Below are 15,760 nucleotides of genomic sequence, written 5' to 3'. Positions count from 1 at the left end.
TTAGCTATTATGTTTGGCTATATATCAAGGCTGGCAGATTGTTAAATTTGTTCTAAGCTTGAGTGTTTCAAGCTTCAGGGATTGGGGGTATAAATCTGATGTGTTAGATCTTTGTACCCTTTTTTAACCTCTGCCCAAGGACAGATGAGAGTAGCAATGCCTTCTTAGTCTGAGCTATTTGTGAAACTTGTTTGGCAAGAGGGCAGTAGAAAAGTATGCTTTGCAAGAAAACCATGACCTTGCCTACTTCATGATGAAGTTGGTATACACTCTTCCCTTTTGCCTGTTTCAACAGGTCCTTTGGTAAGATAAAAAGCTTATCCTCCCTGTTTGTAAAATAAACACAAAGGTCTAGCTGAAAAAAAATGTTAACATCAAATTTGAAACATTTTGTGTGTGTGTGTGCACATCCATGTATCCTAGCAGGAGCAAGAAGAATCGTATTAATGAGTGGGGCTTCTCTAACTGCCCATTTAAATTCATGTCCATATTTTCTCACAGCTTTTCTCCCCTAATGCCTAAAGACATTATTTGTCTGACTGACTGGGGGAAATAAATGAATGGTCCTGAGCCTTTTTGGAAACGTGGCCTCTGCCACTGTTTCTCAAACAGAAAAATTTGTCAGGATGCAACACCTCTTAATTTTTTTTTTGAGATCCTAAAGAGTATGTGTTTTGAGAAACACTGACAAAGTTATTTGAAATGAAAACATGTTTTTCAATTTCAAGTTATCTTTGTTGAAGACATAATTTATATAATTTATGTAGAACTTGGGGATCCATGATAATATATCCACAAACCCCCAGGGTTCTTATCACCCCAATTTGAGAAACACTGGTCTATGCTTATGAGATCTTTTATTGCTACTAATCTAAGCGAATTATTCATTATTAACACACAACAATAACTACTTGTTGGAATTTTTTTAAAGGGATGAATTCTGAGCTGGTACCCCCACCTCAAGAGGAAGGATGGATCAATTTTAGGTGAATTGAAGCCTGTACTAAACAGCCTCCAAAGGTGAATCTTGGAGTTGTATTTCAGTTCATTGCTTGAAATAAAGTCTCTAGCAGTGGCAAAAAGGGATGCTCTGGGAACGTGGGCATCTTCAAATTTGAGAAAATCCTCTTGTTAATTCAACAGATATTTATTGGACCAGGCACTAGAATAAACAGTAAAACCTAAGACATGGTTTCTGTCAAGGGATTTGCTATTTCATGGAGGATGCAGAAATGAACAAATCACTTTGGGCAATTTGATGAATACCATAAAAATTTTGAGAAATTTTGTGGGGCATAGAGGAAGAAGAGTGGAAAAAAAGACATTTTTTCTATGCAAAGTGATGGCAAAGGGAAAACGCAAGGTGTGCCTAGAGAGCACCTTAATCAGTCAGCTGGGGGGGGGAGGGGGGCTTTCTAAGCTGAAAGCTTACAGGCACTACTCTACTGCTTTTTCCTTTTTACAAATGCATTTTAATGAAGCACTAGTTTTTTTTTTTTTTAAGATGGAGTGAATCACTATTTTTTTTTCATGGGTTTGGAGGCAGAAAGAGTGAGATGCTGACAAAATTATGAAAAAGTTCTGAACTGGAAATAAGAACACCTAGCCCTTGGTCTTGGCTCTGACCTTGGATCAAATCACCATCCATCTCAACTTCAGTGTCTAGGGACTGCTGATGAGTTATGATAGGGACTTGAATACCTCAATCCCTAAAAAATTTTGTCATTTTCAAAGAGTCAAGAAAGAAAGCACTTAATTTTTTTTTGGCATTTCTCTAAATGGTTATTGAGGTTTCTCTTCTGATTTTCCTTCTTATAGAACCTTAATATATAAGATTGGAGGGAGTTTTCCAACCCTGGTTTTGTGCTTCTTTTCCCATATTCCCCTTGAGCTTTTCTGTTGTCTTTCTACAACTTACCTAGACATTTCTCTAACCATCTCCCTAAATTATAGAAAATCTTAAAACCCAGGGATGCTATGACTAAGCATTAATAATTTCTTTTCAGGGTATCTAGGCCCTGGTCATCAAATGTACACCTGGATAGGAATTTGTGACTTGAAGAATTAAAAGTTGATCTGTGGTGGCTGTTAAATATTCTTAACATCCTGGGAAAATTAAAGAGAAGGAAACTGATATCTGAACTGTTACCCCTAAACCTTATAAGCTTGGAGGGCAAAGAGTACTGATGTGCATGGTTAAACAGAGCTAATGCCCTCCTCTGCCTCAAGTCTTAAAGACGAGTAGAAGAAATCTTGATTTTCCCGCTACCATATTTTTGGCTACAGACAAGTAGCACTTAACACTGGTGTCCTTCAAAATCCACCTCAAGTTGGATCTCAATTATTTGCATGAAACTTAGCTGACCTGCTGAATGTAACAAAACTAGAGGGCTTTGATGCTAAAGTAGCCGTACTCAGTCAATATTGCTCAGAGTGTCTGAGAAGATCTGGGGAGACTGGAATAGTTGTTTCCTTTTGAGTATCTTAACTAAGCAGTATATAGATGAATTTGAGCCTGGATTTGTGAATTTAAAAATTCTTTGGGTAAATCTGATTGTATATGGAGTGTCCACTTACTGTCATTAATTGGGTTTCAGGAAGGAGCAGAGTAAATATGTTATGGATTGTCATGTTTAACTGGAAGGCTGTATTTAGGGATGAAATAACTAATCTTAGGTTAAATAAGGATGGGGAAGGATGTTGCCAAAAGACTTCAAAGCCTGTTCTCATATTGAGAACATCATAAAATACCAGTTAGGCTTTACTGGACATCTTATCTAGAGAATAGAGTTGAATAAATGATCTTTTACATACTATAATTTGTTTGATATTGACATAAAGGTCCTTGTAATGTAATATAATAATATAATCAGGAATCTGGAAGCCATACCTGGTGCTTTCCACACCATAACATACCATACAAATTACTTTCACAGCTACAAACTTGGCTTAGACCTGCTTCAGTGAGCTCCTATCCTATAGTAAGGGCATTTAGCTATTTATTATAAATGATCAAGGCAATCGTAATACCTTGCATCTTGAAATATTTTCTTCAAGAAGTAGGCCACAGATTTAGTCATCTCTAAAGGTGGCTATTGGTTTGACCCCATGCTTTCATTTAGTTCTTTTTCTATATTTGCCTAATCCTTCTGTGATACTGCCAAGGCTTGACCTTACAGGACCTTTGGGAGATAACAGGCTAGAGAGGAGAGACAAGAGGCAGCAATATCTAATGCTTCAAGTTATTGCTGCTTCATTTTTTGTTTTGTTTTGTTTTTATTGTAGTTGATGTTTTCTCAACACTTTTGGTATCTTACTGAACCCTGTCTTTATTCTCAAGGATATTCCAAGCAAGTGAGCCCTGAGACTGCAAGCAGCTCTCAGAAGTTCCACATTCATCAGGTCTTCCCTTTTGAGAATCTGGATAAGCTCCAACCAATCTAAAAAGATGGTTTGCGGACTGTCTGGAGAAAAAGGTAATTTATTTGGGGAGCCCAGTGTTGTATGAATTCTCTTTGGGTTTAAGGGCTTTAACTTCCCGCAGCTCTCCTTTTAAAAACAAAACATGAGCCAATTTTCATTAATTCCTACACAGTTTTTTTTTTCTTTTTGGGCATATATATATACATGCCCAAATGTATATATATATACATTTTAACTTTCCACAATGAGTTTGACCTATTATTTTTATCTGTCCCTCAGAGCTAGGCTTGAGTGAGATCTGTAAGGGTAAGCACACCTGATCCTCATTCATAAATGAAGGATGAGAGATGCAAAACAATAAATTACTTCATTTTACATCTCATAGCTACTTAACAGAAACCTTAGAGAGCAAACTTAATGCCTTGAAATTATTTCCACTTTCCTTGGACAGACTGGTAAGTGCTGAGGATTTGTTATGATCTGTTTCATAGCCTTGTTTTGGCAGGCCTAATTCCATTGTCACTGTCATTTCCTTGTTTTAAGAAGTGGAGGATTTGTTCATTTGAAAAACCATGGAATGGCTAAAGGGTAGATAACGGAGCCCTGAGGGACTGGTTAAGCTATTTATTGGATCCCTATCCTTCCATACCTTATTTTTCCTTTTGCATAGATTTGCTTAGCTGGGGTTTTATATGCCTGTTGCCATTCCTGATTTTTCTGAATATCCTGGCACTCTGGTGGTGCCTCGTTTATATATAAGCTGTTCTGGAAATGTACTATGTAGATTGAGTAGAAAACAGTTAGGTTTACTTTGGCAATTCTCCAGCATCTTACTACTTAATATACACATTAAAATAGAGGAATGCTGCAAAACTAGATGAGAGAGAGGCACATTGGTTGAGATAGATTGCTCAGTTCTTAAGATAGTGCTTTGTAAAAGAAGCCTGGGGCAATGTGAAGAACTCTTACAGAGTATAAGCTCAGTAGGGCAACATTGGAGCTTTTCTTTTCTTTTTCTTTTTCTTTTTTTAATTGAAGTATTGTTGATTTACAATGTTGTGTAAATTTATGCCGTACATCAGAGTGACTCAGTCATATACATATATACATTCTTTTTAATATTATTTTCCATTATGGTTTATCCAAGGATATTGAATATAGTTCCATGTGCTATACAGTATGACCTTATTGTTTATCCATTCTATATGTAATACTTTGCATCTACTAACCCCAACCTCCCACTCCATTCCTCCTCCAACCTTTTCCCTTTGGCAACCACAACTTTGTTCTCTATGTCTGTGAGTCTGTTTCTGTTTCATTGATAGGTTCATTTGTGCTGTATTTTAGATTCCACATGTAAGTGACATCATGTGGTATTTGTCTTTCTGACTTAGTTCACTTAGTATGAGACTCTCTAGTCCCACCCATGTTGCTGCAAATGTTATTATCTTGTTCTTTCTTTATGGCTGAGAAGTATTCTATTGTATATATGTACCACATCTTCTTAATCCATTCATCTGTTGATGGACATTTAGGTTGTTTCCATATCTTGGCTATTGTGAATAGTGCTTCAATAAGCATAGGGGTGCATGTATCTTTTTGAATTGTAGTTTTGTCTGGATATATGCCCAGGAGTGGGATTGCTGGATCATATTGTAATTGTATTTTTAGTTTTCTGAGGAACTTCCATACTGTTTTCCATAGTGGTTGTACCAACTTACATTCCTACCAACAGTGTAGGAGGGTTCCCTTTTCCACATTGGAACTTTCCTAAAGTGACTTGATGGCTCTTGGTTGAGAAAGCTTTAATTTCTCCTTTTACTAGTCTCAACCCCTTAACTTCTTGACCTCCACTATATTTTATGAAGACACCAGGACATTAGAAGTCTATACTCTAGAGGATTGTTCATCAGTGGAGATTGGAGAATAAAGCACAGTGTGGGTATTTTGCTAATTATTTAGCTCTAAAATGCACTTCGAGATGAAGGGAAGCACAGAGAATGGAGCTGGAATGAATAGAAGAATTTATTTGTTGCTAGGCTGGTAGCCAGAATATAGAACTCTACACAATTCTAAATTTCCACTTGTTAATCCATCTGAAGAAAAGGATAGACATAGTTTAATTTTACTACTGGCCACTCACTGGGACACTTTCCTAGTGTATTGATTGCATTTTGGTAATTTATTTATTTATTTTTCTTTCTTCTCCAGATCTTCCTCAGAAGAATAGGCTTGTTGCCTTACAGTGTTAGTGACTCATTCCCTTTGACGATCCTTAGGTGGAGATGGGGCATGAGGATCCTCCAGGGGAAAAGCTCACTACCACTGGGCAACAACCCTAGGTCAGGAGATTCTACCAAGATTCTTTCCTGGGTCCAGATAGGAAGATGAAGTCTCAAGACAACCACCACACATCTGAGGTGGGTAAGGTGTCCCTAAAAATATAATCAGTAGTCTTTAAATTTTTTTGGCTACACCTGTGGCATGAGGAAGTTCCCAGGCCAGGGATTGAACCCACACCACAGCCAAATAGGCTTTACTTTTGATTTTGTTTTTAATTATACATTGCACTTAGCTTTCCCTTTAGATTGTTTTCATTGTTGTCAACCACGTCTGTTTTGGTAAAACCTGCTTCCTAATTAGTCTGGGAAGCAGCTGGGTGTGACATGGGTGAAAATTATGATGTGAAAAGAATAGCAGGCTGCATGAGTTGGGTGTTTAGGGTGGGACTGTAGGATGTGATAGAGGCTTATAGCCAAGTTTTCTTTCTTTTAGGAAAACAGGGACAACAACTGCCATATCTTACATTCATCATGACATTCATCATGAGCAGATCATAATTCTGGACCCTTTGATCCCCAAAGCCTCCCTTGAGGCCCTGTTGGAGAACTTCACCAATCATTTATATACTTCAAGATGCCTTGGGATAACTGGACAAAACAAAAAAACAACCTGTTTGAGAAGATAAAACAGTTGTATCTTTTTATGCTGTGCCTGCTAATTGAAAGAAGCCTCATAACTATGAATGTGAACCTGACTAGGAATGGAACAAAGTTATCTATCATCAGGCTGGATCTAAAGAATCAGCACCCTGCATACTCTAGGTCAGTGGTAAGAGAGGCTGATTAGGGGGATGCAGGTTGGAAGATAAAAGTAACCATTCAGTGTAGTAAGGCTTTGTATACATTAGTACCAACACATTAGTATTGTATACATTAGTATCCCAACTAAAGGAATAAGGCTGTGTTTGTGATGTTTCCAGTGGCTCACTGAGTGTCGTTAGGCAACATATTTTCCTATTTATGCCATAGTTTCCTATTCTGTTGAATGAAGCAGTTGTGTTAGTTTTAGCTCTAAGAGGTAACTTTATACTTTCCTAAGCTCTGGAGAGACAATTTTTATAGCTCATTAATTTGAATCTTCTGTAACTTTAGCATAGTACTTGGTTAATATTTCTCTATGGCACTTACTTGATTTCCTTCTCATTTTTCGGTAGCTCCTGATTGTTCCCTTCATATTTGCCAAATCGTTATCTTTCTAAGAAGCAGTGTAGAGCAAGAAATTTGAACACACCAAAGGAAGATCAACATGCCTGGCGGTCTGGCATTTTAAAACAGCAGAATGAAGTAAGTTGTTAGTGGTGTAATCCTGTATGAATCACTTTAGAGCTAATAGCTTTTTGTTGGAGGTTTGTGTGGAATGGGGTATGGTGATCTAACTTGGAAGGGGAGCAAAATGTGAGATGGGAGGATGGCTAGTAACCTGTTATCAACTGGATTCACTGAAGCAACACAAAGGTAATACAGTCAGTGTACTAGTTGTGTCACAGAGTAATTTAGTCTCACCTTGTCTGTTCTTCATGTTCACTGCATAGATTTTTTGCCACCCTTAGAAGCCTAAACAAATAGAAAATTAAACCAAAACAATGGTTTTGTTTTTTTGCTGAAAGGGTGTCCCTTTCTTACCTCCTTTTGTGAGAGAATCTGTGGTTAAGATTTAGTATTAAAGAAAATCCAGTCCCTGAAGCTGACATTGTAATTGTAAAGGGTGTGAAAATCAAGGCAGTTTTCTAAAGGGGTGAAGATACAAAGTGAGGGGATTGATTAGGTGCTCTCTAAGGGCCCTTTATTAAAATATTCACTCATCTGTGGCACCTAGGAAACAAGTCAGTTAGTAGAATGTTTAAATCCTCTGCCACTCATTAGGTGAAGAGCCTTTGGCAGTTTAGAGTCTAATTAGACTTGTCTGTTTGTGAAGGTTAAATAAAATAATATATGGAAAGAGCTTCACATGGTAGGTTAAAAAAAACCTAAGAAGTTTCATAAGTTCATTTGACGCAGCCCAAGTGACCACTGATACTGTCTAGTGGCACAGAGTTGGTGTGTTTTGATTCTAGGTAAGAAATTCCTAGGTTAAGAGTTGGTAAGTAGAAAAGTATCTCTGTTGGTAGTGCTTAATGTTATTATAATCATTATCATTAGTAATAATGTAAATAGTATTGGCACTAATAATAGATCTTTTTTTGTTTTCTTTTGTTGTCCTCTGTTTGTGATGCTTATTGTGGCTATTGCGCTCCTCACTGTATTTTGTCTCTTCCATTTCTTACCCTCTTCCAGTGATTGTCTGCCTTTGCTTATCTTAAACTCTTAAGTGTGTATTTGTTTGCTTGTCTCTTTCTTCCTTGCGCATCTTTGGTCTTTCTTCTCTAAATTGTGTCTTCTTCTCAGTACATCTTTGTCTCCTTTTTTGTACCTGAGTGTGCGGTCTGTGTCTCGTCTTAGATGTCTCTCTCTAGTTTCTTTTTTTCATTTTGTTATTGATTCTCCTTGGTCTCCTAGATCTGGCTCTTCTGTCACTGTTGTTCACTTTGTGTCTCTTGAGTCACATTCTGTGTGCTCTTTGCTCATTTCTTGTTATGCCTACCTTTCTTCTTTTTCTCTTTGTGAACTCTGATTGTCTGTTATCCATTCCCCTTCTTGTTCGTTTGACATTTCACCTAGTCTAACACTGGCTACCATTTTGCTGTTTCTACTCCTGATCTCACATTTCTCTTTTCACATATTCTTTTTGCCTCTCTTGGGCCATTTTCTCTTTTTCCTGCTTTGTATGCTTCTGTGTCTCCTTGTGCTTTGTGATTTTCCATTTCAACATTCATCTCTCTGTTCTCTTATTTCTTCTCTACTTTTGACTTCCTACTCACCTTTGAGTATTTTGGCCCTTTCTTGTGTCTATGTCTCCCCTTTGATTACATGCAATTCTCTCTCCTTGCACATTTTCTATGTATGTGTGTGTGCTCTTGTGTGTTTGTAACAAAGGGGCTTCCTAACCCCTTCTCAGTAGGTGCAAGAGTGTCAGCTACCAAAATAAGCATTGCAGAGCTGTTCCTTATGCCAGACCATGCTGTGAGATGCTGTGAGATTGTGCTGTGAAATGATCCAAGACCAATAGAAGGCCCAAGATCTGGACTGGAGTTGGATGGAAGGCTAAAGTCTCAGTGAAACTGAAGGCCAAAGACCTAGGACTCAAGCCTGTGTATATGGACAGAAGGCCCAAGAGAGACAGATATCTCAAGACTAAATTAAGTGGGCAGCTCAAGGTCCATGGCCCAGATTCTGGGAATGATAGAAGCACCAAGACCAAGGGAAATTACAAGATGATAACCCTAAATCCCAGCTCTTTTCTATTGTTCTCCTCCCTACTCTTGGATATTTTCACTTCTTCCTTTCCTGTTCTTATACCACCATTTAAACCCACTTTTGTGATGTTCTTTTTGATGTTGCTGTTACCTTAAAGTTAAAGAAACATATCTTCAAATCAACAGTATTATGCCTGGGCCAGTCTTAAACCAGTTTTTTTAAACTTCCATTTCTCTTCACCTCCACTCCACTTGAGAGACACATAGGTGACATTATATTTCAGTCCTCTCTTTTCCTCAGATACTCTAGGCTAATGAGAAGAGAAAAGTATCATGCTGTTGAGGGGGAAAAATGTGCCAGGCTATCTAGAGAAAATATGAAGAGATGCTCCAGGCCAATGAGAAGAATTAGACAGGAAATACACAGATGCACCAGCCTGCTGAAAAGCATCAGCCAGCAACACCTTACTCCTTTGAGCTTAGGTGAGCAGGATTCCTGAGGTTTGGGTACTAGTGATGGTTATGAAAAAGGAAATTGGGTCTGGGACAGAGTGAGGGAGGTCCCAAGGAGATAGCCTGAACTCCCTGCTCATAGTAGTGGCCTAATAATTTGGCAAACTGCACTAACCTTGTGCCTGGTTTTAATACCCACCTCTAGGCTTAAAGTTGAAAGAACTTAGGCGTATTTAGCAGGTTTAATACTTTCCTTCATTTCTTTCCTCTTACCATGAGGGAAAATAATTTAAATGAAAATATATGTGAAACCTTTGTAAAACACAGAAAAAAACAAAGCATTCTCATTAATAACATATTGGCATTTGTGCACAGCAAAGATTTGGAAATGTACTGTCAGTTGTGAAGTACTATGTAAATCAGGGGTCATCATATGCTTTCTGTAAAAGATCAGAAGGTAAATCTTGAGGGCCATATGGTTTCCTGCTTTAAAAAACAAGTGAATTTGGTCTGTGGGCCATAGTTTATTACCCCTGATGTAATTGCCAGGGACTGTGTGCTGAAATTAATTCCTTCTCTGTGCCTGTCCCTGTATTAGGCACTAAGGATATAATTAATGATTACTTATGATCATATCTAGGTGATCCGAAGAAAAGTATGTAAATGTGCTTTGTAAACTATAAAGCACTTAAAGACTGGTAAATGAACTCTGATTACATAGTATATACAAGCCAAGCAATGTATATACAGTGTTAGGCACTGTGGCTACAAAAACCTGAGGGATTTAAGATAATTGTGAACACTTATAATGTGCCAGATAACATTCTAGGCATTACAGATGTCAAAGGAAAAAACAAGTTCTCATTACAGAATTAAAATTTTTACATAGGCAGTACATATTAAAGTGCTTTGTAAACTAAAGCACCATATAAGTACCAATGGGCTATATATGTTTATGAATGAATAAATAAATATTAATTGCCTTATATGTGCCAGCTATTATTTCAGGTACTATGAAATCTAAGATAATACTCCCAAGTAATAAGAGGGAGGTTTATGTCTTACACTACAGAGGTATAAGAATTAGATATTGCTTATTTTAGTCAATCGAGACTTTACCAGTGAGGTCAGATTAAATTATTACCAGGATGTTTTCCCAGGTAACAGGAAAATGTAATGAATGAGATTGAGTTTTCTAAACTATAAAATGCTTCATAAATATAAGACATTAGATGTTTTCGATGTGAATAAAACTTATGTGAGGCAGGCATTATCTCTACAAAATTCTCATTGTGTACGTAACCCACTATGAGAAAAGTTGTATAAATATTTATACAAACTGTTTAAATACTTAAGTGAATTAATTATTCATATCAATTGCCTACTATGTGAACTCACTGTTACAGGCATGAAAGATATGCACACATTTATCATTTTATTGTGCCTGTAGCTGAGAATAAAGTAATACATATGTTAGCATTTTGTGAACTCTAAAGCACCATGTAAATATAACTATTGATCTTCTTATTTGGTGTGCCTGTACTAGTTTACAAAATTGCATCATAGTTATACTATGAAAAAGAGAAAAAAAATTGAGGAAGGATTTTTTACTCTTGAACACTTTGAATATGATATTTAAAGGATTAAATGCCTGATGAATGAAAGACTAAATAATAATTTTCTATTATGTGCCAGTCTCCTGAATCAGGGCTGTGAAGATAATCCATTGTTTTATTGTGTTCTAGGTAGCAGAATGTAATGTGTAAAATCAATTTGTAAGTCTTAAACTGGCATACATTTCTGCTGAATGAACATTGATTAGTTACTCTTTTCTTATCCCCAGAGATAGCAAGTGGGGATGCTAAATTCATTGTCATTATCACTGAACCTGCAACAGAGATCTGTGTGTAAATTTACAAAGCCTATTGATCTATACAAATATTAGGAATTAACTGTTGGCTCAATGAATGATTACCAGTTACTTTCTATGAGGCTCAGAACTGCACATGCTCTAGGATATGAAAATGATATCCTTATCTGATGTTCCCTGGAGGAAATGAGGTAATAGGTGTGGGAATCTAGACTGAAAGTTAGTTACTTAATCACTGCCAAGATTATTTGATGGCAAAAACATAGGAAAAATGGAATTGTGCAAGGCAGTGTGCTTCTGAATGCTGAGCTAGGTGGAAAGAAAATCCAGACCAGAAGGCTACTTGCTCCTTGGCCTGATTGACGAGATGGGATTTTTTTCTTTAAGCAAGATGTTGTGCTTGTTTTTAAATTCTAAAGATGGAGGTGAATGAGATCCACCCTGACATGGCATTAAAGGAGTAAAAATTAATGGCTCAGGTTGCTTTTAGATTAATTTGATAAACAGTATCTTTTATGTGGAATACATTGTTCTAGGTCCTGAGCATAACAGAAATGAAAGGGGCCTAGTCTAAAGGGCATTAGGTAGATAACAAATCATGGCTGAAAATTCAGAAATGTCTTTGATTTCTGGAAATATTTGAGTGCCTCTGGATGAATTTGTTGATTAGATCTGATCCAAAAAAACCTATTGACTTGCCTTGGAAATTGAAAAAATAGGGAAAAAAAGATATGATTCTGTCAATGTAAAATGACATTTTTCCTAGATCTGGAAAGTCCCAGTGTCACTTGGTCATTGACATAGATTGAAGCCAGAAGATTGATAAAAGAGCTCATGGTTTGTCCTTTAATTCTTTAACATTCTGCTTTTATTATGGTTAAATGGTTTATGATGAAAATCAAGATGAAACAACTAGTTCTAAAAGTGTTTTTTTTTTTTTTTTGCTCATTGGTCTGCCATAGAGTCAGGAAGCCACTTAACTAAAAACTAAAACAAAAAAAAATAATAAAAACTTCCTAGATTTTTCATATTTTGTAAAAAAAAACTAGTCACTTGAGTGAAGTACTGTTCTTAAGTACCAAGAATGAAGATTTTCAAGATCTAGATCAAAATATAATTTCAGTAGCTTATAGAGGAAACATAAGAACAAATTTAATAAGAGACTGAAGTTCTTTCATTAGTTGAAAAACTTCATTGAGCAGCCATGATATTAAGAAACTGAAATGGAATGGTTAAGTAGACACCTTCTACTTGGCATGTGTGGTAGCGTAGGAATAAGAGACCTTTGTGTTTACTCATTCATGTAAACACTGAAGAAGATGATGCTAAATTAAATAGATGTGGCACAAAAGCACTTAGTCTTGGAGATGTAATTAAAAACAACAATAAGAAATGGAGTGAAACTCTTCATGAAACAGAAATGTCTATTTCAAGGCATTGTGTGATACTCCTAGACAGAAAACAAAAGATCTTGACTGAAAGATACTTGCTTGGCTTGGAAACTGAAATACAAGAGGAGAGGTTACTGTTTATTCATATTTTCATTTATTTGTTCATTCTGCCAGTATATTTGAGTGCCTACTGTGTGTAAGCTTTCTTGGCTAGTTTCTTAGTTGGTCCCAGAGACATGAAAAAATGAATGTCTTCCAAGAGAACTTAGAACTTAAAAAACTTGCCTTTTGGCCAGTTTTCTGGTTAGGGGCAAGGCTTAGTTCCTCAATAACATTGTGTAGCTTGATTCTTGCTCCATATTTCCTCTGCTACTCTGGCCACTACAATAAGTAGGGATTTCTATTGCACTTGCTCCTTCCTTAACAATAGTACTTCATTTTTCCTAGTCCATCCTTAATGAAAAATGGCCGTGAACTTTGGTGGGCAGGAGAGATGAGAAACAATTGATTCCCTAACTCTAGTCTCATTGGTACCAGCTTTTGGGAACCATTCATATTCAAGCCACAACTGGTTTTGAAACACATTTACCAGTTTTGATGATTCTCAGTTCACCTTTTATATTATGGCAAATATATTTTTAAAAGACAATCCCCCAAAAGTACATAACAAGTATGGAGATGTTTTGGTTTTGCAGTAGCTTCTCAACTTACACTTAGAAATCTTCCTTCTCACCATCAAAACCTGCTTAAGAAAGGACTTATTATTTGTAACAGAATAGTGCAGAGAATGAAAATAACAATTTTATTCTTAAGTTTTAGGAATAATAAAAATTGGAAGTAATTGGAAAAAAATTGGAGAGAAGAAATACCCCCACCAAAAAAAGTCTAAATTTTGACCCAAATGGGCTTTGGCCTTTTCTATTTTTAAATCACTCAGAGAGGGTGGGATAGGAGGAAGAGTGAAAGAAAAGGTCAGACCTAGTTCGATGGGCAACCTGCCTTTGTTCTGGATTGGTCTTAAAAGTACTACTACCTCCAGATCTAACTTGGGGGATTGCATCTTTAGTTTAAATGCAACTCCAGTAACTGGTCACTATTAAGATGAGGACAAATTCCTTTGTTCCCCCTCATTTCTATACGTTTTTGAGAAACATTTTTTGTTAATGGCTGTCAATTAAGCCTTGTGCTAGATGTTATGAAGTTGATTAATTAAATCAATGTACTCTTAAGCTAAAGCCGAAATTCATTGCAAAAGAAGAGGGCTTTTTTGTTTACTGTAAGTCATACATATTTCATACATATTTCAAAGCATCCAAACTTTAGTTTACATGGCAAGCCAACAGTAACATCTGTGATGGAGAAGGAAATAGATGAATGGCGAAGGATAGTTGCTGAAGGGAGCAAAGTTGAAGAGGATTTTCTGACATGTTAATAATGTTTAATAAAAAAATAATAATGTTTAATATATGATATCAGCTGGATGCAATTATTCCTCTTTCTTGAGGTGGGGGTGGGGGTGCATTATTGGAAAGTGAAAAGGAGAAAGTAACTAAAAGCCTTCCTTTCACAGTTTCTGGCATCCAAGACTACCACTACTGATAAACAAGAAAGAACATGCTATCATCCGATTTTTGTAGCATAAATGAAGTTGTGAACAAATCTTTTTTTAAAAAGGAATGGCTTCACCTCTACTCTTTTACCTACCTCAAAGGGAATCTATGCCAAAATACTCCAGTGAATGCAAGACACTGGACTTGTGAACTGATGTGAAACACAGAATCTCTGAGCCTTGGTTGTTTTGAAGATTGAAAAATTTTGTTCAACATGGATGACCACCAAAAATCAATGTAAACTTGTCTATGTGCCACAACTGAGACAAATTGAAGAGTTTGTTGTTTAATGTCAAATAAAATACTGTTTTTTGAAAACATGGTATTTTGGTTTTTTTTGTTTGTTTTTGTTTTTGTTTTGCTTTTGCTTTTTACAGCTGCACCTGAGGCACATGGAGGTTCCCAGGCTAGGGGTCAAGTCAGAGCAACAGCTGCCAGCCTATGCCACAGCCACAGCAACACAGGATCTGAGCCTCATCTGTGACCTACACCACAGCTCACGGCAATGCCAGATCCTTAAACCACTGAGCAAGGGCAGGGATCGAACCTGAAACCTCATGTTTCCTAGTTGGATTCGTTTCTGCTGCACCACGATGGAAACTCTGAAAACTTAGTATTTTGATGTAACATATTCTACCTCATTGTCCCTTCCTAACCACGTTAGTTACCTCATTTTTTTTTTTAATATCTGAGTCATCCAGCTTGGGGAAATGATTTGAGAGGTCTCATTTTCCCCCCTCACTTCAGTTGCTTTGGTCGGGAGTACTGAGAAGCACAAACCCCATTTAAAAAAGGTGAGATGCAAAAAACTGTTGAAGAATGGAGGTTGGGTAGGAATAGAGCATAAAAATATTTTTAAGATGGTGGGAAGTAGGATTTTTTCAGAAAGGTAATCACTGTAGAAGGTAATGGGTCCGATCCCTGAGTAGGTAAAGGGGTCTTTGATATTCCTAGAATTTTGAGTGGTTAAATACCCAAATGTTAGGTTGTGCATATGACCCAATGCAGTGTTTATAGGCGAGAGTTTCTACTCATTTGTTTGTTTGTTGGCATCTTAAGCCATTCTTAATTGTGCTGGAGACTGCTCAGCTCCCTCTTTGCAATGACACTCCCTATGCACTATCAGGTTTTTTTTTTTTTTTAACCTGTCCTTTTTTGCAGTAAGACATGGTGGAATAATGGCCAGTGTTAGAGGAAATAAATTTGTAATGGAAGGCACAGAAGAAGCACAAAGGTTTAGGATAGCAAGGCACAAAATGGCCCCATTACCAAGCAGGAGCTGTCATATCCTAGAGTCCCAAAGCAGATGTTAATTTGGTGGAGAAGAGTTCGCACATTACTTGACAGAGTGATTAACCAGATAACTATTTGCTTGCTT

The 15,760-nt window shown here is 36.9% G+C and overlaps 1 long non-coding RNA gene across 2 annotated transcripts in view; it reads left to right on the top strand.

The window, feature by feature from the left end:
- LOC125118805 (uncharacterized) overlaps positions 1–14,700 on the top strand; it is a 28,204-nt gene extending 13,504 nt beyond the window's left edge. The window contains exons 2-8 of one of the 2 annotated variants that reach the window (XR_007132896.1): positions 932–1,020; positions 3,341–3,476; positions 5,635–5,843; positions 6,199–6,527; positions 6,920–7,049; positions 8,040–9,541; positions 14,343–14,700. This is a non-coding gene — a long non-coding RNA (uncharacterized LOC125118805). The remainder of the gene's footprint in view (positions 1–931; positions 1,021–3,340; positions 3,477–5,634; positions 5,844–6,198; positions 6,528–6,919; positions 7,050–8,039; positions 9,542–14,342) is intronic. The other variant, XR_007132897.1, reaches the window with a different exon arrangement.
- Positions 14,701–15,760: the final 1,060 nt, after the last annotated feature.

Source organism: Phacochoerus africanus, chromosome X (assembly GCF_016906955.1).
Source record: "Phacochoerus africanus isolate WHEZ1 chromosome X, ROS_Pafr_v1, whole genome shotgun sequence".
NCBI classification, from domain to species: Eukaryota; Metazoa; Chordata; class Mammalia; order Artiodactyla; family Suidae; genus Phacochoerus; species Phacochoerus africanus.
This window is presented reverse-complemented; position numbering and strand designations above follow the sequence as displayed.